Genomic DNA, 25339 nt, shown 5'->3' with positions numbered 1-25339 from the left:
TGACATGTAAATGCCTTCTGCTGATGCATTCATCTGTGTAAAAATCACAAAGTTGCAGAAGTTTTGTAATATAATATCAAGTTCACTCCTTTATACTGCAAGATTGCTCTGAATACTCCTTTATATGGAGAGAGTGAATCTTTGTGAACCACCATGTTCCCCACTGACACACTTGAGAACATGCTGCTCTGTGAGGTCTCGGAGAAAAAAAAAAGTTGTGTTGACTCTGGATCGAGTTAAGACAGCAGGACCCTCAAACTAATTAAGCAAGCATCTGATCACAGAGGGAACATTGGAGAAGAGAGATAAATTAAAACAAAGAGACAAAACAAAAGAAACAAATACATAGATAAGAAAAGTGTGTCAGGCAGAGAATAAATTTTGGATATAAAAATGGTAATATAAATTGTGTGTGTGTGTGTGTGTGTGGGGGGGGGGGGGGGGGGGGGGGGCTGGGGGGGTGGTTGGAGTCATATCATCTGGTGCAGACATGTTTTGACTTTGATTGACAACTATTAAAGCAGATGCCTTCTTATATCCAGCAGAAATGTGATGAAATACACTAGAAGTACACTAGTGCTTCTTCACATACATGATGTGTGTCGTCTTGGTTTGTTATAAACTAGGGAAAAAAAGAATTAAAAAAAAAGAAAAAAAAATGATATGGTTCAACCTTACATTTAAGAACGACAATACTCTTTGTGTGCAAAAACAAACAAAAATAATGACTTAATTCAGCAATTTCGTTCTGGCCTGTGCCAGTCTCCTATCCGCTGGTTATTTTGTAAATACAGTGCAGCTCCCGCACATGCATCGTGGTGCTCTCATGAATAGCATTGGCTGCCACACAAAATGGAATCTTGTCGCTTCGCAAAATTAAGGTAAAATTAAGTCACATGGACTATTTAACAAGGAGTTAATTATATAGCTGTCTATGTAGGGGACAGAGAGCTCTCGGATTTCATAAAAAAATAAATATATATTTGTGTTCCAAAGATGAACAAAAGTCTTACGGGTGGGTAATTAAAAGTGTTGTAGTACTCAAGATCGGTCTTGGTCTCAAGACCTTTTTAAAGTCTCGGAATCGACCGCATTTTTACTTGTTCATGCTCTGTCTCGGACGAAGATGACTCGGGATTTTATCTCGTGACCGGTCAAGACCACAGCAGAGGGCATGTAAAGAGCAGAGAACTCCACCCCACACGAGCTCTCACTCTGAATTCAAAATAATCACCTTCTTAGCTCTTTATCTTTCATATTTTACATATTAATCAAAATCAAAAATTCGGAAGGCCGAATCCATGGTGAATGTTGCACATTCTGACATTTTTTTTCCCCTTGAATTATCGCTGGGTGTGAATTGCGCTCAAAAAATTCTGATCTTCTCTGACCTAAACAGCTGACATAAATCATACTTTAAATAAACGGGAAACATATCCAGTTATGAAGCGTTTTCTGTGTGGCAAATCTTCTGCGATATTCTAACAGCCAGGATTCAAACACGAGTCTGCTAATGTCCGATTCACAACAATATGACTCATTTGAACCAAATCATTTTAACGACTGGTTAAAACAACTGACCTGTCCAACACTAAACTGAACGAATCAGTTTAATCATTTACTCAGAACACCTCCGAAATGAGAACACAAGGGTGCTTACCCAATTCAGAAAGAGTGGACAGTAAGAATTAGTTTTAATTATCCACAGTATTTCAGCTTATTTATGTTGACAATTTGTAGTAAAATAAATATTCTAAAATCATTTAGTTTAGAGTGAGGTTAAAACAGAACAAAGTTATTGTTAGCTAGCTCAACACTTTATTAAATTGTATCTAATCTATTAATTGTTAATGCTATTTCTAATATTGCTATGATTATATACCCAAACAATATTTTAAATAATGTAAAAATTAGGAACAAAAACAGCAAGATAAGAGATCATACATATGAGATATCAAAATACGATAAGAAAAAATGCATGGGGATATGGTACTGTGTGTGTGTGTGTGTGTGTGTGTGTGTGTGTGTGTGTGTGTGTGTGTGTGTGTGTGTGTGTGTGTGTGTGTGTGTGTGTGTGTGTGTGTGTGTGTGTGTGTGTGTGTGTGTGTGTGTGTGTGTGTGTGTGTTTGTGTGTGTGTTTTGACTCGGTCTCGACCCTTCAAAGTCTCGGTTTAGGTGGTCTTGACTACAACACTAGTAATTAATAACAGGATTTTCATTGTTGGGTGAACTAACCCTTTAAAGATGTCTAGATTATTGTACTGGAAAACAAGACAAAATACTGACTTGCATCTTTATTTCATTTGTAGTATTTTTAATAAGAGATGTGGTTTCTGAAATGTTTTTTTTAAAAAAACTAGTTGCAGCATAACGTAACAGAAAACAAAATGTATTGCTGTGAAATGATGTAAAAACACTTTTTTGCTTGCTTGAAACAAGCCTTCAAAGTCACGGTAGCGTAATAACTGCATAAAATTGCATCAAAGCTGAATTCAACTCAATCTTTGTTTCAGGGTTTTTGCCCCATATTTTTCAGGCTAACTCTGCTTGCTTAAACCCTCCACCGAGGCCTAGACTAAATCTTTGTGTTGTGTTTTCCTTGCGTCGCCTTGAAGCAGAACGAAAGTCTAATTTGCTCGAGATGGTTGTGGTCTGCTGGAGACAGCACTAAATGAATGGCTCATTAACTCCTGCATAAGCACTCAGCGAGCTTGTGATGGTGGAAAATGAATTTATGCAGTCTTCTGCCAGACATAACATCAAACTGGGGAAATTCATAAGGGGGAGAGGGAAAGAGACTGTAAGTGGAAAGACTGACCTAAAAGTCTTGCCTCAAATTAAAAGGGGACATTCTTAAAACACACTGAAATGTAAGTCACAGATGCCCTGGTCATGGTGTCCAGCATCAACAGCAAAAACGAACCACTCATTCCTCTTTCGGACAGATGAATCAGCCTGTGGTTCCCCCCGAGCCCACTCTGAGAGGTGTGTGGTGTCACGAGGGAGTTGATGTAACCAGAATGAACTTTACAGCACATTAGCTAAGGTCTGTCCACTAAAGCAAGTTTCTAGCTTAGTTAGCAGCGCTCTGGAGCTGAGCGATGCATTTCGTACATTAAATCTGAGGTTAATTACCTGGCAAATAACATTTAGTCACAGTTTATTAATTTTGGAATTATATATAATCCGTTTAGAAAATTGAGCTCAAATAATGCCTCACTGTCAACAAAAAAACAAGAGGGAAAAATTGGTTGATAATTGTTGAAAACCTTTTTAAGCCAAATTTATAAAGTTATTAATGATTAGGAATGGTTCACATTTAGCTAGAATTATATAATTACAGTACAGTTAAAGAAAAAGTTCATCAGTGTTGAATTAAGTGAAGAGAACGGTTGAAGAAATAATGTTGTATAGTTGTTTTATAAAGAGTAATAGTAAACACGGCTATGTTACGGCTTAATCCTCATATATTTGATCAATTCTTTCATCAAAACTTTGAAAGACGATTTACTCTGTTAACCGATCAAGAATGAACAGTCAATGTGAATTTAAACTCGCAAATCTCATTTACAAATATCTATATTAATAAAACTCAATCTTCCAGTAGATAAACTTCTCAACTGTGACCACATGCAAGTATCGTACCATTTATATTCAGGAAAACAAATTCACAATTAGTTTGACTGTATTTGCAAATCTGGATGTTTTGCTTCATGATTATTAAAAAGAAATGGATCAATGAATTGCGAAATGTTTTGTGAATAAATCTGATTTTAATTTAGGTTGTTTTGAAATGTAGTGTTTTACATTCAATACGACTTGCAGAGCTGACTATGTCAATCACTTGAATAGTTTAAGGTTGATAAGAATCACGGGTGTTTCTAGGATTTAGCCCCCAGTGAGGGTAGCCTAAGAAAAAAAAAAAATCCAGACAAATTGTGCTATTAACTAGTAGCTTACTAACATGCGTACCCATAGGATATTGGCTGTTAATTATTATAAAGCTAATATTAATACTTTATTGCCATATTGTAGCCTACATGCCTTAATCGTACCCGATAATGTTGGCTGGTTTATAATCACTGAGATCCCAAATGTTAGGGGGGTTCGGGAGCATGCTCCCCTGAGAAAATTGATTTCTATGATCTATATATGTGCATATATATGGTTTAAGATGTTCTGAAGCCAAAAAAATTGATAACAATAGTTTGAAAACCATGTCACAGCAGTATTATCTCCACATCTCTCCTTTTCTCTTGCCCTGTATCTTTCCCTCATAACGCTGGACTTTGACTGATATAGGCTAGTTTTTCCATTTTCGTCAGTGAAGAAAGTACCCATATGGTTTACATATTAACATACTGATATTTATACGTTTTATGAATAATTTTCCTAGACACGTTAATTTACTGTTTATTAAAGTTAAGGTTTAATTCACTATTATAATGACATTCATTACTAATATTATGCCCAATACAGGATGAGCTGAGATTTTTTTATTTAATGAATGTTACAAATGGAATTATAGTAATTTACAATACGCATTCATTATCAATATGCCTAATCTGATGAAAATGGCTTTGTTAATATTTCTTGTTCTTTTAATAGGCATACATTATGAATCATGTAGGCATATTTTCAACTCAAATTGATGAAATTAGACAAATTTATTCATTTGCCTGAATATTTTTGTCTCTTGTTTAACTTTTTGTTTTCTGACTGCTCAATAATAGTTGAATAGGGCCACTGATAACCTCAAGCAATGCAATAACAAACTATACAAAAGAACTCAAAAGAAGGTTTTGGGTGTAGAGAGGTGTGGGAGTTTGCAAAGGTCTGTGAATTGGTTAAAACTCCCACTGCGCCAACATTATGTGTTGATTTGGGGTTATCATGTCTGAACACTTCAATCACTCCATGTTTGTTCATCTGAGTGAGTAGGGGGAGGGCAGAAGAGATGGCAGAGCATACGTTAAGATGAAGATTAAGACTGTAGTTCAAAGATAAAATCAGAGAGAGAGAGAGAGCGAGAGAGAGAGAGAGAGAGAGAGAGAGAGAGAGAGAGAGAGAGAGAGAGAGAGAGAGAGAGAGAGAGAGAGAGAGAGAGAACCTGGAGATTGATTAAGTGGAAAGTCATGTTTTGTTTTAATGACCTTAATAGATCTTTCACTAATGATGTGGCAGGGAGATAGTCCAGAGGAAATACCTGTACGTGAACCGCATCCCGTATAAACAAATCAGGAATGAACCACATTCAATCAATGGAGATCTCAGCCAATATAACAGATCTTACATTCTAGAACTCAATCGAAATAATAATTTTAGTTTCCATTGGAACATGAAAAAAAGACTTACTCAAGCCAGTCTGGGTTTTGATTGTATCCGATTCAAGTTAAAACAAAATTTGCTCTAAAATGAGAATTTGACTGTAAAATAGACATTTATTCTATCTATAATTCTCAACTATTTTGTGTAGTTAAAATTAAACAATACACTATATTATACTGTGTATAATTATTATGTACATATAAATACACAAACACATGCACGTATATATTTAAGAAAAATAATATAATAGTTATATATAAAATATTTCTTGTATATACACATAATAATTACACACACACACACACACACACACACACACACACACACACACACACACACACACACACACACACACACACACACACACACACACACACACACACACACACGTAAACACACACACGTAAACACAACCTTTTACTTTTTATGCAATTCATCAATTGCCCAGCACTAATTAAATGTAATCTTAAAAATGTTTTTTAGTATTTTTATCATTTTTTTTTTTTTTACATTAAATGAGTGTTGGATGATGCAACTTTAATTTAAATGGGGGAAATGAGCATGCACAATTAAATATTTAATCTGTAGAAATATAATATATGTATGCAGATAACTATTATAATTTATTAGCACAAAAGAAACAGAAGCATGATATTTGTGCCAATGGAAAGCATGTATTTATTTTTTAAGGCCCATCATTTCAGGTGTGACAGGGTTAGTTCAAGTCATTTCCCTGGACACAGAATTTTCTTGGATTAAAATGTTCTCAATTCTCAAAATTTTATTTGACAGAATAATCCAGGGCAAAGATTAATCTGTGTCTAGGCAACAAGGACTTTTCATGTTGTGAATCCTTGAGCCCTGAAATTCACCTTGCCAGAGAATATCCGGATGTTGACTTGCCACTATTGTAAATGGAATCCAAACCATCCAGACATGTTATTATTATAAAGTAATAGGGAGCCTTCACCATGTTTCCTGGGAAATGACAAAGGCTTTGGAATATTTCCAAATTGAAGGGTCTGACTCATACTTGATCTCTTTCTCAATGTCCCAAAATATAATTGATGGTGCATTAATTGCATTTGCTAAAATCATGGCTTCTTATAAGATAATAACCAGCCATGAAGACCTAAGGTCATCATCCCTCGTGAGCTGAATTTTATATATCAACTGCATTTCATTTAAGCAAAACTGCAAGAAGAAAAATGACAATGGAAAATAAAAGTTAATTTCTCTCCTAAACACAAACAGGCTTAAATATTGTAATTTAAAAAATGCCTCTAATCTCCAATACAATACAAAAACAAACTTAATATAAATAAATAATGACAAATAGTTAAAATTAATGAACAGAACCAAATATTACTCTGTCTTACGGCTGCTACATTTGAATCCCAAAAGTGTAATTATGATCGCAGAAGGGGATGAAAGGAAGGAAAGAACAAAAGAAAGACACGTAAACAGCAAGCACGTTTAAAAATTAAAAGAAATTGGGTAATGGACAGAGAGCTAAGTCTATACGCTCTGAACTGAAATACTACCGTTTACGACATACTGTGATAAAGTCTGCCTCTTGTTTTGTATTTTTATGAAACAGAATGCATAATGCAATGATAAAAGAGTTTAAACAATAGAATGCTACAGTCATCACATCCACTTTTCACTTCAGAAAACAAGTTATAAAGGCCAAACCTTTTATTATCGACTATCCTAAGCTGTGGCATGAAAGACAGTGGAAAATAAACAAATACATTTGGCCACAGGTATTTTATATAATATGATAAAACGAATACATTTTCTTACAATAAAATATTTAGTCACGTCTACTTGTAAATGGCAATCACGGGAGAAATATGCAAGCTTTTTAGGACCAGATTGTGTAGTTACATGGGCCATGTTAACCGACTATCCTTGAACCTTAAGTTCAAAAAGTAAAAATCACATTACTTATGGTTCGTTTGTTCCATGGAAATCGGTCGACTGCATTGTGAAATACAGTATCCCACACATTGTATGCACTGTTGTACAGCTATGCATCATATGCATACTACTGCAAATATAGCAAGAGTAGTATTGCAATATGGTATTCCTAACACATCCTCCTGATGATCAGAAGAGACTAGAAGGCATGTGTCGTCCAATCACAGATTCCCAGGTGACCTCTGGTTTCAAAATTCTACTTATCAGCAGCCACAGACTAACCACTGAAAGATGAGAGGACAAAGAAAGTGTGAAGAGAAAAAGTAAGAATAGATACACAGCAAAGCAATAAATTATTCCTTGCAGGAAAAATTAATTCCAGAGGCAGAGGATGATCCTCTCTACTTGACTATTACCGTTGCTATTATGTTAAAGTTGTTAATAACACCGGGAAGGACCAGTTCAACAGGTGCAGCATTAATTAAAAGACTTTCAATATCTGTTTGTTATAAAGCTTTTAACCTGACTAAACAGGGCCATCTGTTTTTGAGGACTTATCCCAGGCAAATTAACTCTTAAATGTCAAGTTTGATGCAAAACATTGAATTGGAGTGGATTTTTTTTTAAGAAGTCTGAAAAGGATCCAACAACAAATCAACAGGATTTGGAGAGTATGAATAATGTTTAAAGCTCTGTGACTGAGCTGATCGAATTGAACAAAAAGGAAAGCAAACTAGGTCTTACACAGCTGGTGGAGACACACAGTAGAGTTAAGGCATACGCAACTACTATATCTGTAACAAAATGAAACCGCTCAACACCATACACACTCACAAGCAAAAAAGAAAAAAGAAAATTTGAAATATAAACATAAGCAGTTGGTGACAGAGAAACGGCTTTTTGTTTAACTTGTAATTTTTCCATCAAACATAACTAGAGAAGTATTTATTTGAGTGTTAAAGAATAGAATGGAAAATGTAAAGAAAAAGATGTCAATGTAAAATTTTCCTCACAAAGAGAGCAACCTAGTGATATATACTCTGAGGTGACATCCATTGAGAGGTTTCACCTCCACAAAACTGGTCCAGTTCACAGAAAAGACACCTTGTCAATGTTCATTCCTTTATTCACTAGGCATTTTTCCTCCAGGGTCCCCTGTGGAGGCCATCTTGTTGAAGGCTTTTATGCTTTAGTGTTTCTCTGTGCAAGGCGGTGAGGTAGTGGGAAGAATGGAGGTCACTTTCTCTGTCAGGTTGCTTTGCTTACTAACACTACAGTCTGAAGAGTAAATAATGTATTAGAAGCAAAATCTGTCAATTTCCTCTTTATTTTGGCTGGTCCGCCTCGGTCATCCAAGATTCAGCCTAACAAGACACAAGTTACTTATATAATAAGACATACGTCAAAAGTATATTTTAGCCTGCATGGTGCTGAGGGGTTTCTATTTAGAGCAACTGCATTGCAGTTTTATTTGAAGGGAAGTTGTAAATAATTCCCCAGCTGCAGAATGGCATCTGAGTTGTTGAGATGTCTGAAGTAATTACAGCATATTTATAAATGGACAATGCATGTCTGGACCTTGTCTCACTTTACTTTGTTTGCGTTTTTGGAGGCTTCTGGATGTCAACTCAGACTTGGGGGTTCTAGTCCTATAAGACAAGCAGCTTCCCAACCAATTTTTCCACCAATTGTCGGTCTTACATTGATGAGTTTTGAAAGCCAACTGAACTGCTGTTCCATATTTTAATGGCCCATGCGACTCTCTTTTCATGGAAGAACAATGATCAGGTTGGACTTTTTCTGTGGTGGGCTATTGTGGCTGGTTAACAATGAACTCCAATAAGCTATACAGTAAAGAACTAACAAGCCATGCAAATTCAAAAATACAGATATCAATATTTTTTCCATGGTGCTTGTTTAACTAGTGTTCTTCTCTGGTATCAATAATGTTTGTAATGTTGTTATTAATAAGGTTAGCTTATTAAAAAGCAAATGTTGCTTATTATTTTTATTTATTTTTTACATATGAAGACATTAAAATGTAAAAAATATATATATATATTAATAGAAAAAAAGATCATCATATGACCCTGGACCACAAAACCAGTCATAAGTCGCACAGGTATATTTTTGCCAATAGCCAACAACATTGCCTGACAAGCGCAACTCAGCCATCATTATGTTAAACCCCGCCCACCGACTCTATAAACGATGTGATTGGTCCAACCAGAGTTTGGTTTTTACAGCTCAGAAGTGTTTTGAGAGTTGCTAGACGACACTCGTGGCAGAGTAGATTTGCTGCCGCTAGTGTGCGTCTAGATTTCTAGGCTACTAACAACATTTATGGGTCAAAACGATAGATTTTTCTTTTATGCCAAAAATCATTTCCCACAAGATTTTGTAAGTTTCCTACCGTAAATATATAAATGTATTATTAGTATTAATATTAATTGCTAAGGACTTCATTGGGACAACTTTAAAGATTTTTTTTTTTTTTTTTGCACCCTCAGATTCCAGATTTTTGTATCTCGGCCAAAAATTGTCCTAATAACCAGGGTCACATATGAGAAGGAGACTGCAGTCATATCAATAGCCTAACAATATCTTACATAAAGTTGGTTGACAGAACCTGTTTTGTGCAAGTGTTAAGCATGAGCAATATAGCCAGTTACATGCCCAATTGCCAATCAGAGACATTTAAGAATCTACTCAATTACTGCTTAAAATGGCAGAGAGCATTTCTCGCTTGCGAATTCCTTTATTATAACCAACAAAGTGTAAATACTATAGCCTGATAAGCCAGACCCACATCAAGATGTTGGGTCTGGGAACTCATCATTTACAGGACTCAATCCGAGGGGCGGGATAAACACTTGTCTTTCAAACTCTCTCTGCACGCAGTTGACCAACCAACTACAACCAACCGCTACAACTAACCAGAGCAACGTGAAGCAGAACTAGTTGACAGAATAAACTTTCGTCATATCCGTTTGGCAAAACTCCGAACACATCTTCCTTTCTTAAGAATGATTTCAGTGCCATTCTTTGATCTTTTCTTAAAGAAAAGCTTAACTCCTTTTTTTCCAGAGTTGCAGCCAAAGCGGATTCAAAAGACAGCCGTTCGCCAGCTTCTTCGTTTACAAGTAGCACACAACTCTGCCGTCATTATGTTAGGCCCGCCCACCGACTCTATACACGATGTAATTGGCCTGACCAGAGTTTGGTTTTTCCAGCTCAGAAGTCTATTGAGAGTTGCTAGACTACACTCGCGGCAAATTAGATTTGCTGCCGCTAAGGTGTGTCTAGATTTCTAGACTATAAATACTAGGTAAAAAATAAGACGTTTGTTGCAGTATACACTGTAAAAAAATAAAAAATCATGTCTCCAATTGAACATTTTCTAGTGACTGATCATATCTAAAAAAAAAAATAGTTGGCCAAATTGAATTTCTGTTAATTCTATTGCATCAATTCACAGAAATTCAATTTGGCCAACTGAAAAATGTAGATGTGATCAGTCACTAGAAAATGTTTAATTGCAGACCTGGATTTTTTTTATTTTTATTTTTTACAATGTAGACAGCTTCATTGATTATAACAGTGTTTTTTAGCATCCGCTTGTGCTGAACTAAAGTCATTGATTACGTTTACATAATTGCTTCCTCACAATGGGATTTTGGCAATATTGCGATTAAACTTTACCTCATGTAAACACAATACTTTCGTCAAACTAATGAGAATTAAGCTCATAATTGTAGTAACCATAATCACACTAAACTATGAGGCATATGCTGATTTTAAATCGCAATAAACAAGCATGTAAACACCATAATCACATTATTACCGCTTTGACCGAAGTGCACGTGTGCAGACATACACGATGTTGTTCACACAACTTCATGAATGAATCTGACATTATTCTAAAGTTCTCTTCTCCAAATCACTAAACTCTGCTCCACATTTTCATCCGGACGGCGCGGTGGCCATGATGGCAGCAGACAAACCCAGCATTGCAATTTTCATCACTGCGTCATATAATATCCAGTACGTCCATAAAAATGTATTATGAATTTGATGTAAGTAGATTTAAACAATGGCTGGTAACATGCATACTGTATGCCTAGCTGAGTGTGGTATAACCATATTATTAACAAGAATATTAGAATAATGAAAATTGCATGTACATTGGAGTGAACATTTCTGCTCGTCATGTAAACATCTTACTGCGATTAAGACCTTAATCTGATTATTAGAAATAATTGCATTATTGGTGCACATGTAAACCTAGTCATTGACAGCTTTAGAGATTATAAAGGGAGTGTATTTATTATTTGTATTAATGAGTCAGTCAGTGTGGCATCCCTAACTGCAAAATGAGTTAAAAGCAGGTAATACCTAGCAAGTAAAAAAAAAAAATTTTTAAAAGACATTGTGTAAACCTAAATCACAGACTAAAGGAACCCCGCTATAATAAACAACAAGCCCTCAGGAGGTCAATGATTGTGTCTACAGAATCAGCTTGATTGGCAACCCTGATTGATTGTTTTTGTGTCAGTGTGACCACGTGTGTTAGCAAAACTCAAAAGATTTATTAAAAACATTACAGAAGCCAGTTTTGTTTTTGTATCCTCTGATGCGGTATTTACTGAAAATAGACTTTAAATTAAATCATAGCCCTTATTTATTGTGCCAACTATAAATTCAGAGTCAACATCTGCGTTGTATAGAAGTAAATCAGCTTAGGTAGGAGACAAAATGCTACTGTTGGGTGGGAGTCACAATGCTCTTGGATCACGTCTGGATTACATTTGTCAGAAGAACACTTAATAAAAGGGATTATAAACCAGCAATCCAGAGTGCTAATGGGGATTGTGTCAAAGTTACTGCCTCAGCACCGACATAAGAAACAATAGTATAACCAGGTTCACCCATTGTATGTGCAAGTCCAAACTTATTAAACTGTGTCTGGAGAATTCTATACAATGAAAAACACAACTTCCTTGGGGTGTAAATTCAACACAAAAAAATATTTGACTACACACATGTGGAGCAAAATTGCTTCAGATTTTTACATTGCATGATGACCAACCGTAGTAAATCCAAAGATCGATTACGCAATAAAAAAACAGATGACTGTTTTTTAGAAGAATAAATGAAACCAATTCATCACAAAAAAAAAAAGATATGCTCTCTTATCAATGAGCAGGTTAAAGCAGCCTGGGGAATCGCTTACATGGGGAAGAGGAAATGCTTGTGATTAATGGGCTTGTTTCTATGTGCAATGATCCACTACTAAGAATGATAAAGAAAAATAAACGTTATTTCACAGTAAAGATAGAACTGCAGGGAAGCATCAAAACCAAAGGTGAATCTATTTAAACCTGTTGGTCCAGATGCTTTGGATATTTAACAGAGGGATCTGACCATGAAAGCACAGCAGGTACTATATTGAGTGAGAGGCTACAGACCCACCTATATTTTTATACAGCCTTCAGGCTAGATATCAGTTCCAGATATGTTTCTTTTCACAGTTCTGCCAACCACCTAAACACTGCTCTGGACCAGGTTTTGTAAACATAATTACCCCCGTCTTTTTGGAAATGCCTTTAAAGCATGACAGAATCTAATCACATTCCAAGGAGAGGACATGCAGTCCAGCGCATCACCGTTTGCTTGGGGCACAACATTCAGCCATTTTGACATTGGGGAGGTCTGAGAAGACTACAGGAGCCAAGAAGGGCCAAATACACACAGCTAGCATGGAATACCAATGAAATGTGTTCACTTTTGATTTATTGCGCATCAATGTGACCCTGAATGGCCTTGTCACACCTAGATTAGCTTAATCCATTAATTTACTTCATTCCGCCAGAAGACTTTCATGAAGGATAATGGCATTTGACTAACATAATCATTCAATTAACGCATTAAGCTAATCAACTACATTTTGATCTAGTTAAAATACTTTTAACACTATGAAGTTGGCTAGTATTTTAATTCCCTAGACAAACAAAAATAATTTAAAAAAATAGTAATTCAGGACGCCTAACTGACAAGGTGTGATTTACTTACAGAGGTGCATCTTTTAATAGCCTTAGGAGGCTGATGAAGCATACACCCGTTACTAAATCATTTTAAAATGATGGTTGCCTAATGATAAGTAAATGAGGCATGACTGACAAGTGGAAAGGCAGGTGGGTTAGTTTGTTTATCCTGTGTTACGTCTAACTCCGTTTTAGACAGACAGACAGACAGACAGACAGACAGACAGACAGACAGACAGACAGACAGACAGACAGACAGACAGACAGATAGATAGATAGATAGATAGATAGATAGATAGATAGATAGATAGATAGATAGATAGATAGATAGATAGATAGATAGATAGATAGATAGATAGATAGATAGATAGTGATAGACAGAAAAGAGTGCACGTGGAGGCATGAAACAAGGAAAGGGACGGGACAAATACAATGAAAGGAAAAGAATGAGAAGAAATAGACTCCGAAATACTGGTCCGCCTAAATTTTCAGGGATCACTTCATTCTTAGGCGTTTTAAAAATCCTTTCATATAAGGGCATGGCGCACTCCACAGCATCTTTCTTTAATCTGATCCTCTGGCTAGTTCTCTCAAGCAGACATAGACACGCACAATGTTAAAGTCTTTTTCCAAAGACAGGAATGGACACTATGTTCTTTGCTGCCGTTTCCACACTATTAAGAGGTGAACAGCACAGATAAGACCTAATACATCAAACATGGGGAGCTCTTATCACTATTTGACATAAGCATACTGTTCATTACTGAATGAAATGCTTTTCTGTAAAACAATATCAAAAATACTTACCTGATAAATAATGCCAGTCATCTATTCTATATTTAGGAGAAACCATGGCCAGATTGTCACACCAGGGATTTTTCATAAATATAATTTTGTTGTGCCACATCAAGCTGTAATTTTTTTTACAATATATTTATTACTTATGGAAAAAAAATCAATGGTTTAATGTTTGTGTATGTTACTATTTACACAGTGTTGCTCTCTAGCTCTCTGTGTATAATATATACACACACACACACACACACACACACACACACACACACACACACACACACACACACACACTTTTAAGTAAATATGGCTCCTATTGTGATACCTCGCCATAGATAGTGTGACATGGCCCAAAAATGGTCAACATGTTAAATATTTTTCCTTTTTTCAGTTAAAAACACAATGGAAATGTTATAGCTTGTTTTGTAACCAAGACCTATAAGACAAGGTATGTCTTTACAGAATATGACTGTATACGACATATAGGCTAACTGACTTTTTTAACAGACTTACAAAAATAAGGCTATTTTACAAATAGGCCTACTACAGTGAGAAGTTATCCAATAACATAGTGAAGATCAAAGTCATAAACATTGACAAGAAGTGCACATGAAGTTCAAAATATACATTATCTGTTATACAAAATGGCGCAGTAGATACTTGTTGAGAGTGCAGACTGACTATCCTCCATTCTAAAGGGATGCATTGACCGACATCTCATTAATGTCAGAACATTCCTTCACTGCACCCGGTCCCTCGCCCTCTGTTTCTGTCCGTTTCATCTTCTAGAAGCTCGCGACCCTGTGCGCAAAGGCGCGTGCAAACATTCACAGCATTTAAAGGAGATTTCAGAACTATCCACCTTTCACGCTTTTCCAGAAACAAACAAAACATCTGCGGATGGAAACGTCTGTCACCCGAGTTATGAGTATGACGTCTCCCCAGCGAGATCGTTCATGAACACCAACAGTTGCGCGCTCTCCAATAACCATGACAATAAAGCTCACAAAATGTCAAAATAATTACACTTCTACATACATTAAATTATTTAAAACAACGAAAGAAGCCACGTGCAATCAATCATGTAACTTCTAAAATGTGTTGCTGGGCAATCTCAAAATATGGCTATTTGCTATACGCTCGAAATATATTGAACAAAACAAACAGTGATGGTGTCAGAATGTAAGGGCTACTATATTCATTAAAGTACAGTACGTCACACATGATACGGTTCTTTTTGCTACTTTCAGTGCTTTCGTGTGCTGTTTTAACACTCATTCGTTAGGAAAATGCGTTTACCTGCAGCAGATTGGTTCACTTGTGCACGTGCAGGTGTTTAGCCTATTAATATTGCTGCCAAAGGATAAGATGTATTTGCAGGTTTGATTTCAATAAACTGCAGGCAAGTATCCGCTTTAATTTAGCAGTCACCCTTCGGTATAAAGAACTGCAAAGAAACCTCTCCAAACGATTCAGTGCGCGAGTGAGACGTCCAAATGATTCAGACCGTTTTGGGAACCAGTTTGATCGTTTGATCAATTCTTTGAAAAGAACCGACTCCAAAGATTCATTTGCGATTAGGCATCTAGCCCTGCTTCCAAACAGATATGATTCGTGTAATATTTCCAGCGAAATTATCGTTTGTCAACCTAGCCAGCTAGCTACTTAATCAAGAAAATAGCTTCTTCTTCTTTTTTTCTTTTTTTTTTTACTTAAAAGCATTGATTTAAAAAAAAAAAACTATCGACGGTAGCTATATCACTGATATAGACTACGTAGCATATTAAATACATAGTGTCGCTACTGTTAAGCACTGTTTTTGTAAACGATGAAATTAAGCCTAATCAATTTCGGTATACTGATGATATAATAAATGGTATTCGATCAGTTGCAGAAATACATTCTAACAATGAATTTAACTCAATTTTACAAATGAGTTTACAGAAACAATCCTGAAAATAAAAAATACAACAGCTTTACCATGCATACACATAGTAGGCTGCTGTGCTTTACTATGCATTTAGTTCAATTGATTAAATACATACGCAACTAATTTAATGTAATTCTTGACGTTATCCACATCTTACCTTACTAGCAAGAGTTCACTGAAAGGTAAAGATGCTCAGTGGAAATAACTTGCTCTTGTCAGTCCTCTGCTTTTTGGTAGATCCACTAAAAGCGCATGGTTCCTCTCCAGTAATGCACGGCTTGTCCTCGGTCGTCCGTTGCCGTCCGGATATTTGTGTCTCGGTTCCCTGTATCGTTCTGGTCACTAATTGCCAGGCCACTGGAATCTCCCGGAGCGCACGAGAGGAAGGCTTCTCCCGGCGCGTGAGCGTGATTGGCTAGAGTGTCAGTGACGCACCAGCAGGTGGCAGAGCGTTCATTTATAAGAGCCATTCATACCGTACCAAACTGCACAGAACTGTTGAAGGGAGTTGTCTGCAACAAAAAGACAATTCTCGCTTTTACACAAACATTTTTGGAAAATGATGATAAAAGTTGCCCTGGAAGTAGAATTTCTTACTTTCTCCACATACTTATTTAACCTATAGGGGAGGGGACACAATATTTTTTTTTAGATTAAGGTGATAGTTTAAAAGTCAATTCCTGCATATATCAAGTATAAATATTTCACTTATTGTTGTCCTGAAAACAAACAAAACTGTTCAGTTTCACAAATAGGCTACTGACATTTGTGTGGCATGTTCATGCCATATGAGGTTAAAATTGAGTCTAGCATGCATTAAATAGACTTTTCAGCAAATTTTTTAATAATAATAACCAGTTATGAAATAAAGCATGATCAAAAAGCATGTTGGTTACAACAGCAGTAACCAAACATGTAAAAAGGGAAATTTGGTAATTTCTTATCCCTTCGGAGAGGAGAGAGGGATTGGCCAGTGGAACTGTAGACCTACTTAATATTCCAGTGCTTTTGGCCAACACATTATTTTTGGAGAACATTAAAACATGTGACAACTTGGAAAGTCCTAAGAAAAGAACATTGTTCAATCTGATTTAATGTAATAATTAATAGTTTAGATTTTTATCTTTTTATTTCACCCCAAGCCAGTGCATTCCAATAATTATGCTGTTTTTTATATTTTATATATATATATATATATATATATATATATATATATATATATATATATATATATATATATATATATATATCTTATATAATCTTTTTTTATATTTAAAAATCTCTTTTTAAAATGCTACTCATATATATAAATAGAGTAGTATTTTAAAAAGAGATTTTAAATTAGTTGGTTTCAGTTCTGACAAATAAGAACTAATTACCGTGCAAGCTCAAAGAACAGCTGTAAGAGATTGTTAAATGATGCCCAATTAAATGAATATTGCATTATTCCATTGCTTCTCTTTTGTGTTCAGAGCGTGTTAAAGATATTGACCCCTACAGTTTTTTTACAGCAGTTTACAATGTAATGTTTACACAAATGTGCAGCAGGCTTACCCCTGATTTAATGTGAATAAATACTCCAAGAAGGAAATTGAATGCAAAAAAGAGCTTATAAAAAGGCAATGACCTAGGCTACTGTGATTATTTTACTATGGGTTATTATTGTTTAATGTCATCTGTTGCAACGCCATAAAAATATGTTAGATTAAATTTCTCTCCCCCTCCTCCCCCCCCCCCCCCCCCCAAAAAAAAAAAAGACCAGGAGAAGAACATTGCTTGGCTTTACGAGCTGTGTGGATAAATGACCCTTCACAATAGATAATGCTTGACAATAAACTTTTTAGAGAGCTACATATGGAAATTTATCTGTTCAGTGAAATACTATATTCACCTGCTAAACAATTCTGACATAATCGACATGGAATTAATTGAGCTTACCAGATGTGGCCCGGATCTGGGCCGAAACTTGCTGTATGGGGGTGGTGTTCATTACCACAACAACCTGCCTGTCTTCGCTGCATGTGCTTCTTGTGTATCCAAATGAAAATATAATCTAAAGCTATAATTCAACAACGCAGTGCGTAGTTTATTGTATTAAATGGCGCTTACTTGTTCATGTGAAGGACACAAGTAGAGGACGCATGCGTTGTTAAAAACAGATTTCATGCATTTTATGCACAGGTTGCCCGGAAACGCCACACCCCTTACCATAATGGGCAGAAGTCATCTGCGGTGTAAATAATGGCGTCAATATTGCATACCAATTTGAGCCCGAATCAGACCCAGATAGGGGATGAAGGTCAAGCCGAACCTCTGCACGCAAGGCTTTTAATGGACGTTAGTGCATGCATCCCATGGTAAGCATTTTCGTTTTTTCAAGTTTTTTTGTAATGTCACTGCTGTTAGTTATCTTTTCATATTCTAGTTAAAGTTTAAATGTACCCGAATACACAACTGAGTAGTAGCTTGTTTGTAAAGGTATTGTTTTATTTGTAGCATGAACAACTTGTTTATATAATATTTTTTTATAAATAAACGATGTTCGCGTGTGTGATTACATAGAATCTTGTAGCCGCTTGTTGGAGAAGTATGAAACAATTTAGTTAACTGCCTAGCGTAGCCAAACCGCGTTGGTTTTGATGCAACCAAAACACATACAGAAACTACACATTTATAAGACATGTACTTACAGGTTTAGGCTCAAAAACAGCAGCTTCTGCTTTTAATGTGGAAACTGCTTCATCTTTTAGTATGAGCCTTTGAGCAAATCCAGTATTGAACTCGTGAAGATTCTTGAAGCTGTCTTCTGTGAAATGTGCAGCACAGACTGCTAAATTTGCATTGTAATCAGCAGGAACTGAATTAAACACAAATTGTGACCATTGCTCCCGAAGTCCAGCGTCCCAAGGAAGGCCGAACACAGAAGTTGTGCACTTTGTGTGAAAATAACATTGTTTTGTTTGCATGTCTGCAACACTCTAGCCTACCGCAACAGCTCTCTCTTCCATAATGACTGCGACGTCGCCCACTTTGTTGCGTGTTCGCGGGGGCAGTTTATGTTAATAGCAAGGGTTTATGATGTAACCAACCCGGAAAAGAAGCTTGTTGTAGTTCAGACCAGCCAATTTTGTAGGCAATACCCTGCCATAACTTTAAAAGACAATATCTCCATTTGCATTGAATTCAGTGCTGTAACTTTACAGATACTGTTTATGCTCAAGCAGCAACATTACACACTAACTAAAGTTAAAAAATGTGAAATCGCATGCAACCACCCCTTTATAAGATTAGCCATTGGTGTGGGGAGTCTGCTGTGTATTTTTTACTGCACAAGAGTTGTGATCAACGAGCATAATTTAAATGACTCTCTCCACACAATTGGATAGTCCTTCAATCAATCATTCCACATGAGCCGTGATCAACGGGCATCGATCATTGGGTCAAACCCGCCAATAGCGTGCCAGGTAGATAAGCCAGTCTGTGACTGGTTCCCACAAAAGTTTAACAGAAGCAGGACAAAACTATATAGAGGTTTCCAGACTTGCCCTATTCAGATGGGATTAACATGGGGACGTGGAGATAAAGTAATTTTACTTCAGGACATCTGTAATATTAATGGCCAGTTTGCATGGGATAAGACATCTCAGTAAAACTAGCTTTTTTTAGTAACTCTAAAAAGGAGTAGGTAGGAGGAGGATTAACTCGCTTTACCCACCAGTAACCTCCTTGTCGTTGACATGTGCGTATGATGTTGCCGTTATCACGTGAGCAAACACACAACATGCACCAGTCTATACTCCGTCTCGTATATACAGTCTTGTTCAAATTAATAGCAGTACAATGTGACTAACCAGAATAATCAAGGTTTTTAGTATATTTTTTATTGCTACGTGGCAAACAAGTTACCAGTAGGTTCAGTAGATTGTCAGAAAACAAACAAGACCCAGCATTCATGATATGCACGCTCTTAAGGCTGTGCAATTGGGCAATTAGTTGAAAGGGGTGTGTTCAAAAAAATAGCAGTGTCTACCTTTGACTGTACAAACTCAAAACTATTTTGTACAAACATTTTTTCTTTCCGGGATTTAGCAATCCTGTGAATCACTAAACTAATATTTAGTTGTATGACCACAGTTTTTTAAAACTGCTTGACATCTGTGTGGCATGGAGTCAACCAACTTGTGGCACCTCTCAGCTGTTATTTCACTCCATGATTCTTTAACAACATTCCACAATTCATTCACATTTCTTGGTTTTGCTTCAGAAACAGCATTTTTGATATCACCCCACAAGTTCTCAATTGGATTAAGGTCTGGAGATTGGGCTGGCCACTCCATAACATTAATTTTGTTGAGACTTTGCCCGTTTACTAGTGTGTTTTGGGTCATTGTCTTGTTGAAACAACCGTTTCAAGGGCATGTCCTCTTCAGGATAGGGCAACATGACCTCTTCAAGTATTTTAACATATGCAAACTGATCCATGATCCCTGGTATGCGATAAATAGGCCCAACACCATAGTAGGAGAAACATGCCCATATCATGATGCTTGCACCTCCATGCTTCACTGTCTTCACGGTGTACTGTGGCTTGAATTCAGAGTTTGGGGGTCGTCTCACAAACTGCCTGTGGCCCTTGGACCCAAAAAGAACAATTTTACTCTCATCAGTCCACAAAATGTTCCTCCATTTCTCTTTAGGCCAGTTGATGTGTTCTTTGGCAAATTGTAACCTCTTCTGCACATGCCTTTTTTTTAACAGAGGGACTTTGCGGGGGATTCTTGAAAATAGATTAGCTTCACACAGACGTCTTCTAACTGTCACAGTACTTACAGGTAACTCCAGACTGTCTTTGATCATCCTGGAGGTGATCATTGGCTGAGCCTTTGCCATTCTGGTTATTCTTCTATCCATTTTGATGGTTGTCTTCCGTTTTCTTCCACGTCTCTCTGGTTTTGCTCTCCATTTTAAGGCATTGGAGATCATTTTAGCTGAACAGCCTATCATTTTTTGCACCTCTTTATAGGTTTTCCCCTCTCTAATCAACTTTTTAATCAAAGTACGCTGTTCTTCTGAACAATGTCTTGAACGACCCATTTTCCTCAGCTTTCAAATGCATGTTCAACAAGTGTTGGCTTCATCCTTAAATAGGGGCCACCTGTTTCACACCTGTTTCTTCACAAAATTGATGACCTCAGTGATTGAATGCCACACTGCTATTTTTTTGAACACACCCCTTTCAATTAATTGCCCAATTGCACAGCCTTAAGAGCGTGCATATCATGAATGCTGGGTCTCATTTGTTTTCTGAGAATCTACTGAACCTACTGGTAACTTGTTTGCCACGTTGCAATAAAAAAAATATACGAAAAACCTTGATTATTCTGGTTAGTCACATTGTACTGCTATTATTTTGAACAAGACTGTATATATATATATATATATATATATATATATATATATATATATATATATATATATATATATATATATATATATATAGTTTTTCCCAGTCGCTTTGGTACATTTCTCGAATCAAACTCACAATTTTCAAAACAGCAAGTGCATTTCTCAAAACAATTAGTACAAATAGCAAAACACCATGGATAACCTGCAAAAGCCACTCTCTTACTCAAAATCCTTAGTCAATCTCTCAAAAGTATCTTGTGTCATTGTGTACGGATAAGACAGTCAAATTGTTTAGTCATATTGTCAATATAACAGTTTACTCTAGAGGGATGTTCTGATGGAAACTACAGCTAAAGTTTTGATGACAGTTATTGTCAATTGTAAGTTACATCTTAGTGTATGTGTGAGTGTAATTGCAAGAGAATGGAAAAGATTCAAATGTACACTCTTACTGTGTGTACTGTATTTTATTGACAGAACATGTCATTGAGATACAGAAATGAAAAGACAGCACTGAATAGCACAAAAAAAAAAACCTGAAAAAAACTAAAGAAGAAATGTGAACATAGGAAAAACGTCTCGGGTTATGAATATAACCCATGTTCCCTGAGAGGGAACGAGACACTGCGTCATCATAGATGACACATCGGGGAACGCCCTCGGCGTGACGCTGCTGAGTTCATATCAAAAAAGTCCAATCTTGATTGGTGTTGCGTAATGACGTAACGAGTGACGGCATACCCGGAGGTATAAAGGGACGCCGGCACAAGCAAACGCAGCTTACTGCTATGAAGCGGGCCGCTCTGTAGATAGGCGGGGCTACGAGACGCAGTGTCTCGTTCCCTCTCAGGGAACATGGGTTATATTCATAACCCGAGACGTTCCCTTTATCGAGGGAACTCGCACTGCGTCATCGTAGATGACACATCGGGGAACGAGTACCCACTAGTCCTCGCCTATCTTGCACCCCATGACATGAACCGGAGTGCATAATCAGGGGGCGAGCACCCTAGCGCCTGGCGTCACCGGGAGGTGCAGACTATAATACCTCACGAAGGTATGCGGTGTGGCCCACCCAGCCGCCTCGCAAATCTCTTGCAGAGAAGCTCCGGAAAGGAGGGCTACCGAGGAGGCCATGCCCCTGGTAGAATGAGCCCTCACGGCTATAGGTGAAGGCAAGTTGCGCACCTGATAGGCCGTTGCTATTGCCTGGACAATCCAGTTACTAATTGTCTGTTTCGCTGCAGGCAGCCCCTTCCTAGGTGGACCAAAGCACACTAACAACTGGTCTGACTTCCTCCACTGGGCAGACCTCTCCAAATAAATCCTCAATGCCCGCACCGGGCAGAGGAGGTGAAGCCTGCCCTCATCTGCCGTCACATGAGGCGGGGGATGAAAAGCCTGGAGAACCACCGACCGTACCGCATTAGACGGTACCTTGGGGACGTATCCCGGGGTCGGCCGCAAGATAGCTTTCACGTTGCCTGGGGCAAACTCCAAGCAATTGGGTGTTACTGCCAATGCCTGAAGGTCCCCCACCCTCCTCAGAGAGGTGATGGCTAAGAGAAAAGCTACCTTAAGCGTGAGGTTCTTGGCCTCAGCCAACTCCAGCGGTTCGAAGGGGGCCTCAACCAACCCTTCGAGAACCACTGCCAGATCCCACGCAGGGATCCTAGAACGAGCCACAGGTCTCATCCTCCGCGCTCCTCGGAGGAACCGTACAACCAGATGGTGCCTCCCCAGAGGTCCTTCACCTAATGGTGCGTGGAAAGCTCCTATCGCTGCCACATACACCTTAAGTGTGGACGGGGTAAGCCCGGCGGAAAACCGATCTTGCAGAAACTCCAGTACTGAAGCCACAGCGCAGTTCACTGGGTCTACTTCACGGTCTCTACACCATATGGAGAACACTCTCCACTTCAAGTTGTACAGCTTCCTGGTGGAAGGAGCCCTGGAGCTGAGTATAGTCTCCACGACACCTGCTGACAGCCCTTCCTCTATGAGCTCTGCCCCCTCAGGGGCCAAGCCCACAGGTTCCATAACTCTGGCTGGGGGTGAAATATCGAGCCCCCCGCCTGAGTCAACAGATCCCTCCTCAGAGGAATCTGCCATGGAAGGTCGTCTAGCAGGTCCATAATGTCGGAGAACCATACCCTGGTCGGCCACCGGGGTGCTATCAGAAGCAGGCGAATGCCTTCCCGGCGAACCCGCTCCAGAACTCCCGGGAGCAGAGCAATCGGGGGAAATGCGTACAGACGCAGCCTCGGCCACGCCTGTGACATGGCATCCAGGCCCAACGGAGCCGGATGCCTGAGGGAGAACCAAAGTGGACAGTGGGTCGTCTCTCGAGACGCAAACAAATCCACTTCCATTCGGCCGAACCTCTCGCATATGGCCTCCACCACCTCTGGATGGAGACGCCACTCCCCGGGCCTCAGTCCCTGCCTCGACAGGATGTCTGCTCCCTGGTTCTGGTCCCCCGGGATATAAACTGCCCTGAGAGAAGACAGTTTCCCATGGGACCACAGGAGGACTTGATGCGCCAGTCTGTACAGAGAGCGCGATCTCAGACCCCCCTGATGATTTAGATACGATACCACGGCAGTGTTGTCGGATCGTATCAGGACATGGTGGCCGCGAAGGTCCTCGAGAAAACTCCTCAGAGCTTTCCAGACAGCCAGCATCTCTAGGCAGTTGATGTGCCATGAAGCATGCTGGGCTGTCCAAGGACCTCTCGCCCCTCGGCCTTCCATGACCGCGCCCCAACCAGTAAGGGATGCATCTGTTGAAACGGTTTTCCGGCAACACGATGCTCCCAATACTAGCCCCAGGGACAGAAACCAAGGTTTCTTCCATATAACCAGGGAACGAATGCATTTGCGCGTTACCCTGATCATACGAAAGGGATTCCCCTTCGGAGAAAACCCCTTGGTTCTCAGCCACCACTGTAGCGGTCTCATGTGGAGCAGGCCGAGTGGAATCACACTGGACGCTGCTGCCATGAGACCCACCAGTCTCTGGAACTGTTTGACAGTGATGCTGTGGCCCAACCTTATACTTGAGACCTCCGCCCGTATGGTCTCGATACGTGCGGGTGACATGTGTGCCCGCATCGTTACCGAGTCCCACACTATTCCCAGGAACGTAATTCTCTGGGAGGGCGTCAACGTGCTCTTTTTCGCGTTGAGTCTCAACCCCAAACACCTCATGTGTGCTGGAACAGCATCTCGATACTGAACTGCCATATCGTACGACCTGGCCATGATCAACCAGTCGTCGATATAATTCAGTACCCGGATGCCCTGGAGTCTTAGCAGAGCCAGGGCTGCATCCATGCACTTCGTGAAGGTGCGAGGTGACAAGGCTAGGCCAAAGGGAAGGACCCGATATTGGAACGCTTCGCCCCCGAAAGCGAACCTCAGGAACTTCCTGTGACTGGGAAGGATGGAAATATGGAAGTAAGCGTCCTTTAGATCTATCGTGACGAACCAGTCCTCGAACTGGATCTGACTCACGATAACAGGAATGGTTAGCATCCTGAACCTGTATCTCCTCAGAGACCGATTCAGAAGCCTGAGATCTAATATTGGACGCAACCCCCCATCCTTCTTGGGGACTATGACGTACCGGCTGTAGAACCCGACCTCCCTTTCTGGCGGGGGGACCCTTTCTATCGCCCCTTTTTCCAGCAGAGAGCGTACTTCCTGCCCCATTACCCCCACCTGCTCGGGACCGACCACTGTCCAGACTATCCCCCCAAATTTCGGGGGGGGAACTCTGAACTGCAGTCTGTATCCCCGTTCTACAGTGCGCAGGGCCCACACAGAGATATTCGGAAGGCATGACCATGCGCCGAGATACTCTGATAAGGGGACCAGCCTCTCGAGGCTGGTCTGGGGTATCAACCGAACCTCTG

The 25339-nt window shown here is 38.9% G+C and overlaps 1 protein-coding gene across 2 annotated transcripts in view; it reads right to left on the bottom strand.

Moving 5' to 3' along the window:
- chrm3a (cholinergic receptor, muscarinic 3a) overlaps positions 1-16362 on the bottom strand; it is a 109315-nt gene extending 92953 nt beyond the window's left edge. The window contains exon 1 of one of the 2 annotated variants that reach the window (XM_067454635.1): positions 16175-16362. The gene's annotated coding sequence lies outside the window, so the exon portion shown is untranslated. Of the gene's footprint in view, positions 1-15386; positions 15503-16174 lie in introns of those variants that run through there. The other variant, XM_067454636.1, reaches the window with a different exon arrangement.
- Positions 16363-25339: the final 8977 nt, after the last annotated feature.

This window comes from Pseudorasbora parva, chromosome 10 (genome assembly GCF_024679245.1).
Source record: "Pseudorasbora parva isolate DD20220531a chromosome 10, ASM2467924v1, whole genome shotgun sequence".
NCBI lineage: Eukaryota > Metazoa > Chordata > Actinopteri > Cypriniformes > Gobionidae > Pseudorasbora > Pseudorasbora parva.
This window is presented reverse-complemented; position numbering and strand designations above follow the sequence as displayed.